This window comes from Phascolarctos cinereus, unplaced genomic scaffold (assembly GCF_003287225.1).
Source record: "Phascolarctos cinereus isolate Bilbo 61053 unplaced genomic scaffold, phaCin_HiC Scaffold_3;HRSCAF=262, whole genome shotgun sequence".
In the NCBI taxonomy this organism is placed as follows: Eukaryota; Metazoa; Chordata; class Mammalia; order Diprotodontia; family Phascolarctidae; genus Phascolarctos; species Phascolarctos cinereus.
The window spans coordinates 250,145,527-250,158,325 of NW_027555736.1; the positions used below are offsets into that span (position 1 = coordinate 250,145,527).

The 12,799-nt window shown below is 38.5% G+C and overlaps 1 long non-coding RNA gene across 1 annotated transcript in view; it reads right to left on the reverse strand.

The window, feature by feature from the left end:
* Positions 1–7,394: 7,394 nt before the first annotated feature.
* LOC144456367 (uncharacterized) overlaps positions 7,395–12,799 on the reverse strand; it is a 37,050-nt gene continuing 31,645 nt past the window's right edge. Inside the window, exons 2-3 of the long non-coding RNA XR_013485470.1 lie at positions 8,444–8,577; positions 7,395–7,734 (exon numbers count right to left, since the gene is read on the reverse strand). This is a non-coding gene — a long non-coding RNA (uncharacterized LOC144456367). The remainder of the gene's footprint in view (positions 7,735–8,443; positions 8,578–12,799) is intronic.

Below are 12,799 nucleotides of genomic sequence, written 5' to 3' on the forward strand. Positions count from 1 at the left end.
ACACATGACATTCCATCTCTCATCTCTTTGTCCTTTGTCCTGGTGTTCTCGCCTGCCCAGAATGCCCTTTTCTCCCCATCTGTGCCCTATAGAATCCCTATCTCCCTTCAAGATGTAAATCAAGTACCTCCTTGTACATGAAGCCTTTATCGATCCTTTTATTTTGATCATTTGATAGTGACCTTCCTCCCAAACTACCTTAAGTTTGACTACTTAGTTTTCTATGCGTGAGCATTATATTTTCACATATATATATAAAATATATAATGAATATTTAATGCATATGTAAACTCATATCTAACTTATGCAATGGGTGACTGTGAATCAGGGCTCAGACAAAGATGAGACTGACCGGGTTATGACCCTGTGAGCTTCAAAAGGTCAGAAGATCCATCAGAGGGCCAGAACTTTTAATCAGTAGTAGCCTGTTGTACGCAGTAGCAGATGAGTCTGGCGAGAATCCCAAGCAATAAAACAATCCACTTGACCCAAGCCAGAAATAGATTGGCCCATTAGCTCAAATATAAAATCCTGGAAGGATTTTAGGTTATATAAGTTTGTTACTGATGTTGATTTGTTGTTCCCTTCATCATAATATTGTTTCCTTGCTTCTCCCTTTTCACTTCTTGAATGTTGTCTTCCAGACAGCATGATTACAACTCCTGCTTTTGGGGATTTATTTAATACATGGTAAAATTTTTTCTATTCTCTAAATTTATTCTGTGTATCTTTATTTTTTAAATATTTTTCTTGTAAGCAACTGATTATAGGTTTTTGTTTTCTTATGCAAACTATCACCCTTTTTCATTTTATTGGATTGTTTGATCCATTCACAGTTAAAACTATGAGAATAAAAAATGTTTCAGATAGACCTGGGAAGACTTATATGAACTGATGCAAAGTGAAATGAGCCAGGGGAACATTTTACAAAGTAACAGCAATATTGTAAAGATAATAAACTGAAAGATTTAGTAATTCTAATCAACACACTATTTCACCATAAATCCAAAGGACTCTTTATGAAAAATCTTATTCACTTCCAGATAGGGAACTAGTGGACTCAGAGAGCAGATTGAAGAATTTTTTCTCTTTTTCTTCTTTCCATTTTTTAAGAACACAGATAATGCAGAAATTTGTTTTGTGTGACTTCACATTTGTAATGAGTTTTGTATTTCTTGCCTTTTAAATAAATTGGGGAAGAGGAGGGAAGGGAGCAAATTTAGAACTGAAAATAAAATTGTATTTAAAAATGAAGTTATGAGAATTAGGCTTATATTTTCCTTTATTTTCTTTAATATTGAGGGTGTTTTTCGAATTGTGATTTTTTTTCCCTCTTCCACTGTAAAAGTAGTACTATATTTCTTCAGCTCAATCTTCTTTTGTAGTTGTTGTTTAGTCATTTTTAAGTCATGTCTAACTCTTCATGATCCCATTTGGGGTTTTCTTGCCAAAGATATTAAAATGCTTTGCTATTTCCTTTTCCAGCTCATTTTAGAGATGAGAAAATAAGGCAAACAGGGTTAAGTGACTTGGCTAGGGTCACACAGCTAGTAAGTGTCTGAGGCCAGATTTGAACTCAGAAGACTCATCTTCCTGACTCCAGGATGGGCACTCTATCCACTGCCCCACCTAGCTGCCCCTAATATTTCTTTAAGGTGACCCTACTCCCACTACCTATCCTCTCCTCACCCCTGATCCCCCTCCCCATTTGTTATATCTTTCCCTTTGGAGTTCTGCTTATCAGTTCATTTTTCTTTCTTCTTGTTCCCTCTTTTACCCCTCACAATCAAGTAGATTCCCCCCACCCCTTCCTTTCAATTAGTTCTGTTCATTGATTTTTTAGACTTCATTCTCTTGTACTCCTCTCCAGAGAGGATTTCTCTCTCACACACTCTCCCTTTCTGTCTACTCTAGACCTTCATTCTCTGTTTCATGGCCTCTATACTTATTTAGTCTCTCTATATTCTCTGTATTCTTCAGGAAATCAGATATTCCAAGGTACTCGTTCTGGGTTCTTCCCTCTAAACAGTTTCTGCCATTGCATGGTAGAGCTTTCCCTGTAGATTCTCCTTTTCCATTATGCCTCCCTAACAGAAAAATACCAATTCCTGCAGGTGATGAAGAAGAGAATGTCCCATGGCAGGACTCATCCCACCATATTCCCAATTATGCAGCCTATCACTAACCTATACCCTCCTGCTGGTCACTTTCTTTCCCCATTTGCTTCAAAATCTCCTCCTGGCTCCATGCCTTCCAACTCCCCAGGTAATAATTCTCCCCAGGACAAGTGATCTTTTCAGGCACCAAATCACCACAGACAACACCCAGTACAAGATCCTTCAGAGAACATCTCTCTTCACTTATAAGAGCATTCAATAGTGGAACTCTCTCCCACCACCAAAACAAGACCTCCCTCTTTTCTTCCTTCTTCAGTACTTCCCCTCACTCTTCAATCACTCCCCTGAAGGGCTCTTTTCTTCCTGAGAAACCACAAAACCACCTTCCCTCATTTTTAGCTCTCAACTTGACCAGGGCACATCATACACTCCTCTCTACTCTCCACTTATTTTTCTGTCCTCCATGTACTCTGTCATTTTCTATTTAGTCCTTCAAAAAACATTGATTCTCCTGTAAGGTGGGATGTTGCAGGATTTAGTCCATAATACCCCAGGCCTGCCTCTCCACCATCATCTCTACCTGATTTCTGCCTTCACTTCTCTCTCCTTGCATATATTTAGAAACAAATCTCACGCTATTATTCTGTTGTTATTGTTGTTGTTGTCTGTTATCGTCCTTGGCTTCTGCACTTGTTTACCTCTCCTGCATTTCTATTGTGTATGGTGTTCAAAACCAAATGATCATTTCAGTCTGATTTTCTTTCAAGAATGTTTCAAACACCTCTTTAGTATTAGATGTCCATCTTTTTTTCATTTTTATGCTCCCATTTGTAGGCAGATTCCATTGGCATTTGGAACACATTATTCCATTCCCTCCTGTGTTTTCTGGTGGATACAGAATAGTCTTGTGTTATTCAAATTCTCTTTCCTTTGTTTTTGAAGGTCTTTTTTCCTGGTTGATTATTGTTTCTTACTTGAATTCTTAAATTTAACCACTATGTTTGTTGGAGTTTGCAGCCTTGGGTTGTTTCCTCCCCTCTCCCCCACACCCCAAAGCAATTTATAGATCCTTCCTTCCTTCCTTCCTTCTTTTTCTTTCATCCTTTCTTTCTTTCTCCTGTTCAAGGCATTGTTTTTATTTTTCTTTCAGCTGATATTGGCAGGTAAGGAGGCAAGCAAACAAAATTGACATATGACTGCAAATAACTAATGACCACCAGTAAACTTGTTGTTTTTTTTTAATTGATGGAATAAAACAAGTATTTCCACAACATAGTATAATTTTAAAACTATGATTGCACATGAAACCACAAATCTATTATGTACAACTTACTATTCTTTTTAAATATATAATAAAATCATCATGTAAATTTCTTTTTTTCATCCCTCTCTCCTCCTCCTCCACCCTAGAAATGGCTACCATTAGACACAAATAGATAGATAGATAGATAGATAGATAGATAGATAGATAGATAGATATGTAAAATCTTTCTATACATACTTCTATTTATCAGTTCTTTCTTTTCATGCAGCTAGCATCTTCTTTCATATTCTTTGTAGTTGAATTTAGGTATTTATGATAGTCAAAATGACATTCTTTTAACTGGCTTGTTATTTTCCATGTTCAGAAGTTCTGGGAGGTTTTCTTATATTATTTCTTGCATTATAGTGTCCAGATTTTTTTACTTATTATATCCTTCTGAAGGACCTATTATTTCTGCAGTGCAGGCCATAAGTCCTGCCCTCACAATTCTCATCTATCTTTTAAACAACTCAGGAACAATATGTTGTAGTTTCCTGTTCTCTTCTAAAGCCACAGAGTATTCTGAAACATCACATGTTTCAGGAATTGCTTTCCTTTGTTTTGCTCGATTCATTCATAGATGCCTGGATTTGTTTATCAGACCTGGAGGTCATATTTCCTTCTGCTGTTAATATTTCCCTATTAATTTATCTGCTTATGCTCCAAGTCTTTGAATTTTCTTCCTCGTGAAATCTTCAATAATTTCATTCTTTTTTTCTCTTTTATTTCCCCCTAGTGCTCATTTTTTTACTCCCTCTCCTCTAATGGTGGTTTCCCTGGATTTTGGATCTTAAAACATTTCAGACTGCTCCCACACCGGACAATTCAGTTCATCAGCTAAGGTCCCAAGTGACTTTTGGGAAGGAGATAGAATTGGCCTTAACTAGATGCTGGACTCTTTCCTTCAGGTTTAGTAGGTTACTACATAGCCCATCACATAGTATCTTATCTCATTCTCTCTTTTTCTCAGTTCTCTGACTCAGCAGTATAGGATATTGCCAAGCTGGTACTATTACATCCTGGACTGATTTATTTTGTTTGGAGCTTGGATCTCATGGCACTGAAAGGAGGGGGGATGAGGGTGTGGGATTCTTTTTTGGTGCAAGTCCATGGGTCAGATGGGAGTGTTATGAGTAGTAGGGGAGGGGATTTATTTAGCATTAATTAGGTGTTAATTCATTGAGTGTTTTTTTTAACCTTCTTTTGGTTTCCTGACATTCTAGACCATGGAGACAGCTAATGTTGCTTTATTATTGATGCATAATTTCTGCTTTGGAGAAGTTTGATAGATCACAAGGATCAGAGAAAATGTCTAGTCCCCCATCTTGTTGGTCGTGTGACCTAGCAGTTTCCATCTGTTTAATGTATTGTATGTGTTGCTCCAGCATATTCACAGTGCCTGGCACAAAATGGGTACTTAGTAAATCCTTATTTTTGAATGACTGGTATCTCAAACTTAACTTTGGGGCCAGCTATTTTCCAGCCATCCCAGACCCTGTGCAATAGTTAGGCCTTCAGTTTAAAAGGGATGAACAAGGTGGGAAGGAGAGATAATAATGGAACAAATCCTCCGAGCACTTTGGGAAATGGGGAATGAATGAGCCAGTTGTGAATATTTCACACTCTTATCCTCATGAAGGGAGAAGAGCAGGAGCTACTCATTAGACTTGGAGCCAGGAAGATTTGGATTCAAATCCCATCTCTGAGATATATACTTGTAGTATAACCATAAACAAGTCTCAATTTCTCTGGGCCTCATTTTCCTCATCTTCAAAAATGGGGATAACACCCAATAATATATCACAAGGGATTGGTGAGGGTTTGCAAAGCCCGATCAATGGAATGTACCCAACTCATTTGATGAAATTACAAGGTATGGATTTTTGTCATTAAAGGCCATTTCATATGGAGTTGGCCATGAGTCATACCTCTGTGATGAAGGACAAGAGCCTTACTGGGATGACACAATCATTTCTGTTTGTCCCTATTACTAGAGAATTGCATTGAAGATGACTGGACACTGAAAGTCTTGAGGAAGAATTCTGGTTAGGCTAACAGGGTTTAGAAAATGGTTCTTTTTTGCTCCCTCTTCTTTGGGAATTCTTCACTAGTATTCTCACTTTTTTCCCCCATGCCCTTTTGCCACCACTAAGATTAATTATTCAATTCACAAAGCATTTATTAAATGCCTATTGAACACCAATCTTTTTTCATTTATAGTTAAGCTTAGATTTGCAGGACTCTGTAAATCTTAGGAATTGAGGTTCTAAAGGAACCAAGGAGGCAGTGATGCAGTGGGGAAAGGAATCAACCTGTAATCAAAGATCTGGAGTCAAATCCAAGCTCTGAAATTTACTAGTTATGGAACTGTGGACAAGTCATTTACTCTCTCAGTCCTTAGTTTCCTCCTCTATAAAATGAGGAATTAGACTAGGTGACATACAAGGTCCCTTCCAACTTTATCTATATTCTATTTACATAGCAACAATAATAGATAACATTTATCTAGTGCTTTAAGAGAAGGAGGGAAGGAAGCAAGGATGGAACGAATAAAGGAAGGATGAAGGAAGGAAGGAAGTCTGAAAGGATGGATGGAAGGAAGGAAGGAAGGAAAGAAGATCTTTGAGTGGCTTTAAAATTGTTACCTCCAAGATAAGATAAATTTCCTCTATGCATATGTATATTTGATTAGTTCTAAGCGCTATCCCTAATTGTACCTTAAATGTGATTGCTATTTCTTCATATAAAATTATGAAGTCCTTAGGCAATAGAGTCTCTCATGCTAATAGACAAAGTTCCCCATACTACCCTTGTGCTCAAAATAAAGAGAGCTGGGCTAGACAATGGTACAGTTAGCTGGATACAGAACTAGTTGAATGACCAGACCCCCAAAGTAATCATTAATGGGTTGATGTAAACATTTAAAGGAGTCTCTGTCCAAAGGGTCTATGTTATTTAAGAATTTTATGAATCACTTGCATAAAAGCATGTTTATCAGTTTTGTGGATGACACAAAACTAGGCTTTATAGCTACCACATTACATGACAAAGTCAGGGTACATATTAAACATAATTAGGATAAACATAACATTTTTACTTGTGTTCAATAAATGAACTTCCTCATTAGAAAATGAGAGAGAAGTCACTAGACAGTAGTTCTTCTTTAAAAGATTTGGGACTATTAAGGGACTACAATCTCAATATGAGTCAACATTGTTACTGGGATGCCAAAAAAACTAATGTCATTTATGTTTCTTTGAAAGGCGTGGTGTCCAGGATGAAGGAGATGATGGCTCTACTACACTCAGTCCTGGTCAGACTACACTGAAAATATTTCAACTCTGGGTGTCCCTTTTTAGAAAGAAGATTGATAAGCTGAAGAGCCTGCTGAGGAGGGCAACCAGGATGGTGAAGGACCTCAAGATTAGATAACATAGGAACTGGTTGGAGGAAATGGGGATGCTCATTCTGAAGAAGAGACAAATTAAAGGTGATCTTCAAGTGTTTTGAGTTTTCATAGGGAAGCACTTTTGCTATGGTTCTACTTAACCCCAGAGAACAGAATGAGAAGCAAAGGATAGACATAGCAGAGAGGCAGAATCTGTCTCTTTCTCTGTCTCTCTCTGTCTCTCTCTCTCTCTCTCTCTCTCACGCCTGTAGCATGGCAGGAGATGAGGTGTCGTTGTTTGGCACAAAAAAAGGCAGAATAGACACCTCTAGCCTCTTATCCCCCAACTTTTCTCCAAGGGAGACTTTCATTCCTGCCAGGAGGGAAAGTAGGAGTTTGGAGCTGGAGGTTACTATCTAGCTATCCTCAGAGAGAGGGAGTACCAGGCCACAATTATATGTATGTGCTCTTTTAGATATTCAATAACTTCTGATAACTGTATCATTATTGGGGGGAAAGAGGACCTTAAGCTTTATATCTAAGGCTTGACCTCTTTCCCACAAATATCGCTTCCACAAGGAAAACACATAGTGAATATGCATTTATTCAAATTTATCCAAATTGTAATAAAACAGGAATCAGAAAAGGCATGCCTAGGAGAATATATACCAGACAATGTTGAGTGAAGAAGCCCTCCCATTGAGAGAGAGATAACTCAGCTCAACCAAGAAAATGTTACAGACCTCACTCAAAGGGAAACTGCTGAAATCTCTACTGGAGTTAGCTGAAATAGTGACATGATAGAGACCGCTGGCTGTTCTCATATCTTCCCAGAGTCTTTTCCTTCAACAATATGTAGAGTTGGTCTCTTCCATCTTCCTTCTTGAAACTGGGAGCTGCCTGAAGTGACTTGATGCTTGAAGAATCTGAAGAATTAAATTTTGAGGAATCCCAAAGTTTAAAGACCTCTCTCTCTCTCTCTCTCTCTCTCTCTCTCTCTCTCTCTCTCTGTCTCTCTCTCTGTCTCTCTCTCTCTCTCTGTCTCTCTCTCTCTCTCTGTCTCTCTTCTCTCTCTCTTTCTCTCTTTCTCTTTCTCTTTCTCTCTCTCTTCACTCTCTCTCTTTTTCTCTCTTTCTTCTCTCTCTCCTCTCTCTCTCGCTCTCTCTTCTCTCTCTCTCTTTCTCTCTCTCTTCTCTCTCTCTTCTCTCTTTCTCTCTCTCTTCTCTCTCTTTCTTTCTCTCTTCTCTCTCTTGCTCTCTCTTCTCTCTCTCTCTCTTTCTCTTTCTCTCTCTCTTTCTCTCTCTCTCTCCTTCTCTCTCTCTCTCTCTTCTCTCTCTCTCTTCTCTCTCTTCTCTCTCTCTCTCTCTGTCTCTCTTTCTCTCTCCTCTCTCTTTCTCTCTCTTTCTTTCTCTTTCTCTTTCTCTCTCTTTTTCTCTCTCTTCTCTTTCTCTCTCTTTCTCTGTCTCTCTGTCTCTGTCTCTCTGTCTCTGTCTCTCTGTCTCTCTCTCTGTCTCTCTCTCTCTCTCTAACTCAACCCTGCCCCTCTTGCAGTACAGGGCATTCATCTCCACTAATAAGGAGAGAGTTCCATTCCAATGGGTTTTGGGACTGGGGCCACAAATCAAATACATTTACCTTAGAAGGAGGTAGGATCTTCCTCCCTTCATGTCTTCAAGTGAAGGCTGGATGACTACTTGAGGAAGATGTCGTTGAGAGAATTCTTGGTCAGGTATGAATTAGACTAGATGGCTTCTGAGTTCCATTTGATTCTGAAATATTGATTCTGTGTTAGTATTTATAAGCAAATGTATAATGAGTAGATATCCTACTTTGGGAAATCTCATTATCTTGCAAAATCCAATCAACCTTGTTACTTACACCCCATCACTAGCCTCTGCTCCTCTGATTAGAGGGTGAAGCCATAAACTCCTCCATTTAAATAGGGGAATAAGACTGATATCTCCTTATTTTCCATTCAGCTACGCTCATTTTGGACTTCTTTGGCTTCTCTACCATGCTTCTGCACTAAAGGCCTTCTCTTCTTCTACTCCCCACTTTTCAGCTTTCTTTTGTGTGTTGTCTTCCCTCATTAAGTTGTAAGCTCCTTTTTTGTATTTGTATCCCCAGCACTTAGCACAGTGACTGGCACATAGTAGGTACTTAATAAATGTTTATTGACTATTGACTCCTAGGATCAATTAAGGTCCAGAGCAGGAAGAATGTGGAAATCTTGAAGAGGGATCTCCACTAAAGTCAAATTCTGATAACATCATCAGAGCATTGACCCTGCATTCTCAAAAGGGTATGTCTTTGAAGCATTGTCTTTCTGGCATACAATAAGCACACAGTAGACACCTAAATGCTAGTTGTCTGATGGACTGAGTCTATGAAGCTAGAAAGACTTTGGTATAGGCTCCAATAATAGATGGAGCCATGTGATTATTATTTAAAAGCCAACTAGGTAAAGTAGAAGGACTCATCACCAGGTTGGCTATGGAGTGATGAATCCTTTTGCCACAGGAACTCCAGAAGACCATTACTAAAATAGAAGGATCAAGATCAACACTGGCTAATTGAGTACACTTGAATACAGAAATCTGTGCAATAAAGGGACAGGTGACAGAGGAGAACAATGACAGTAATCTCTTTGAGAACAGGGACTGGATTTTTTTTTTTGGCAGGGTGGCACGAAGGAGATTTTCCTTTCTTTATACAAGGCCTGGCACACAGTATGTATTTAATAAATGCTTGCTGACTTGACTTGTTGACTTAATTAAAAGAATGGAAAATAGGTCTTGGATCATAGACTAGATCAGGGGTGAGGAACCTGAGGCCTTGAGGCTACATGTGGCCTTCTAGGTCCTTGGGTGTGGCCTTTTGACTGAGTCCAGTTTTACAGAACAAATCCTTTTATTAAGGGGATTTGTTCTGTGAAGTTTGGATTCAAAGGGCCGCACTTGAGGACCTAGAGGGCCACAGGGGGCCTCAAGGCCACAGGTTCCCCACTCTTGGACTAGATCATAAAATGTTAAAGTTAAAAGGAATCTTTGGGGGTCATCCATCCTGATTTTATAAGGGATTTTTTAAAAACTGTATCTTTTGTTTTTAGATTACCTTCATTTCTGAATATAGCCTTCCCCTTTCCCTACTCCTTGTAACAAATATGGGGGGGGGGGGAATGTTTAGTGAACCTAAGAAACACATCAACAGTCTTTTACATATTCCACACCATAGTCTCCCACTTTCACAATGAAGAGAAAGAGATGTTTTTTCTCATCCTTTATGACAAATCATTATTCTTTAGACTACAGACAAAACATTGAAAGTCCTAATAACCTCCCATTCATTGAGATTTTATTTTACCGAGTACAAAGTGAATTTCACCGACATCAAGAACAGAATAAGAACAAAATAAGCAAAAGGAATTTGGGTTTAAAAATAAGGAAGATCTTTCCAGGGTTGGAGTTGTTGACAAATGACTGAAGGCAAAGTGCAGTCTTTGAAGCTGGAGTAAATTACTTCTGGAGGTCACTTCCAGACTTAATATTGTATTAGTATATGAAACTTTTTCAAGAGTCGGCTTGGAGTAGTTGATACTTGGAGTCAGAACAGCCTAAGTTCAGACCCTGTGATTTTGGACAAGTTGGTTAACTTCCAAGACCCCCAGGGCAGCTCTCAAAGCTTCAGGACAATTGATGATCTGCATGAATAAAGGGCATTTCCTCAGTGGCAGTTCCATATACCAATGAAATTACATCTACACTGAGAGAGAGAGAGAGAGAGAGAGACAGAGAGAGAGAGAGAGAGAGACAGAGAGAGACAGAGAGAGAGAGACAGAGAGAGAGACAGACAGACAGAGAAAGGGAGAAGGAGGGAGAGGCAGAGACAGAGAGAGAGAGGAAAGAGACAGAGAGAAAGGGAGAGACAGGGAGAGAGAGAGGGAGAGAGAGAAAGGGAAAGGGAGGGAGGGAGTGACAGAGAGAAAGGGGAGAGGGAAAGAGGAAAGGAGGGAAGGGAGATTTATGAGAAAAAAGGAGGAGAGGAAGTGGGCACTGCTTCACTCTAACCTGATTTCCCCCCATTAATCAAGTGAAAGACTGGCTTTCTTTGTGGTCATTTGCTAAGTGAAAATATTATACATGTCTAATTAACCAGAAGAGTGTTTCATTTCAGATTGAAGATACAAAAATCACAGCAAAGTCTTCAAACTATAGCTGTTCAGCTTGGACGATTAATTAAAAATCCCAGATGGCCATTTTCTGGGTACATTTGAGCATTATACTTGCAATCAGGAAGACAGGTTCAAGTCCCACCTCACTTATTAGCTATATGACCAGCTCTCTGTTACTTAAAGGATGGAAATAACGAAAGCATCTAAGCCTTAGGGTTATAGGAAATAGCTTAGGCAGCTGGATGAAACAGTAGAGAGAGCTCTAGACTTGGAGTTAGGGAGATCTGAATTCAAATCCTACCTTAGACACTTAGCTGTGTGACCCTGGGCACCATCACTTAAACTCTTTCAAACTCAGTTTCCTTATCTGTAAGGATAATCTACCTTGCAGGCTGTTGGGAGGATCAAATGAAATAATACATAAAGTCTTTTACAAATCTTAAAGCACTACATCAATGTTAGATATCGTTAGGCAAATAAGACATATGTAAATAATGTACATGTTAATAATAAATAAATATATGGAAATAGTATAAACAAATAATATACATAAAAGATTTTGTAAACCTTAAAACACCACAGAAATGTGATCAATTATTATTATCAGTTGCATCCCTGAACCAGACACCCTGAGTCTCTAAGTTGCAATGGCCAGTTTCTTAATGACTTCTTGAACTAATACCTTTCTCATATCTGCTTTGATACTTCTGGATTTCTTTCCCCATATTCAGTCTGCTCTCTGGACAATACCATCTTATTTCAGTGTACAAAACAACACTTGTGACCTGAATTGGCAAACCATCTCACTCTATCTAATTTACACCACAACGTGAATAAAAAAAATACAGAAGCCTGAAGACATAGACTTCAAATTAAATTATCCTCTTAGGAACACAAAACATAGAAAAAATCTGGAAGGATGCAAACTAGTGGTCACAAACTCTATTCACTAAATCTCAAATGCTATATTTATGGAAGAGCCCCTTTGGTTCTCATTTGGAGCCAATTTTAATCTCTAAAAAGCTTGATGATCTGATTTCAAGCCTATAGAGAACTGGAAATGGGAAAAGTGCTGCTAGAGTCAAACACATTGATGATAATCAAAACAGACAGACAGCATGACATCAAGTGAGGAGATAGAAAAACTATAAAAAGCAGACACAAGAACTCAAAAAGCCCAGGAAGCTGAGGCCACTTAGTAGAGGGGAAACAGAACTATGTGAACTTTGGGGTACAATAACTGATGTTTATCCTAATAATATGGAGTAATCAAGAAAAGGTTTTGATTATTCTTAAGAATGAAAATAAGTATGTAATATATTTGTCTGGTGACAAGCATAACTATTACTATTAGATATTAAGGTGCCTACTATGTGCCAGTGCTTAGCCCTGGTAATTCAAAAGAAATGCAAAAACATGGTACCTGCCTTCAAAGAGTTCGTGTTCTACTGGAGAAGAGAATGCATAAACAACTAGGATAAATTGGGGATAGTTTCAAAGGGAAAGAAAGATTTCCACCCAAAATGGGCATACTTAAAAAAAAGAGTTTACTGCTTAGTCTCAATTAGTTGAGGGTCTCAAGACCCTCAACTATCTGGAAAACTCAGCTGCCCAGAACAACTCATTCCCTGAAGGTTCCAGATTGTCGAGACTTCACTATGGATGTACTTGGACTATCTAGTGTTTTTATTAAAGGACAAAAGGGCATCTAGTCTGGGGAATCACAGTTGCTTTGAATTACATGCTATTTTGAATAAAACCAACATAAGCTTAAGGAGGTTTTACTGTGTTTGCTTTTCAGTCTTTGTTTGGCAGTGTCC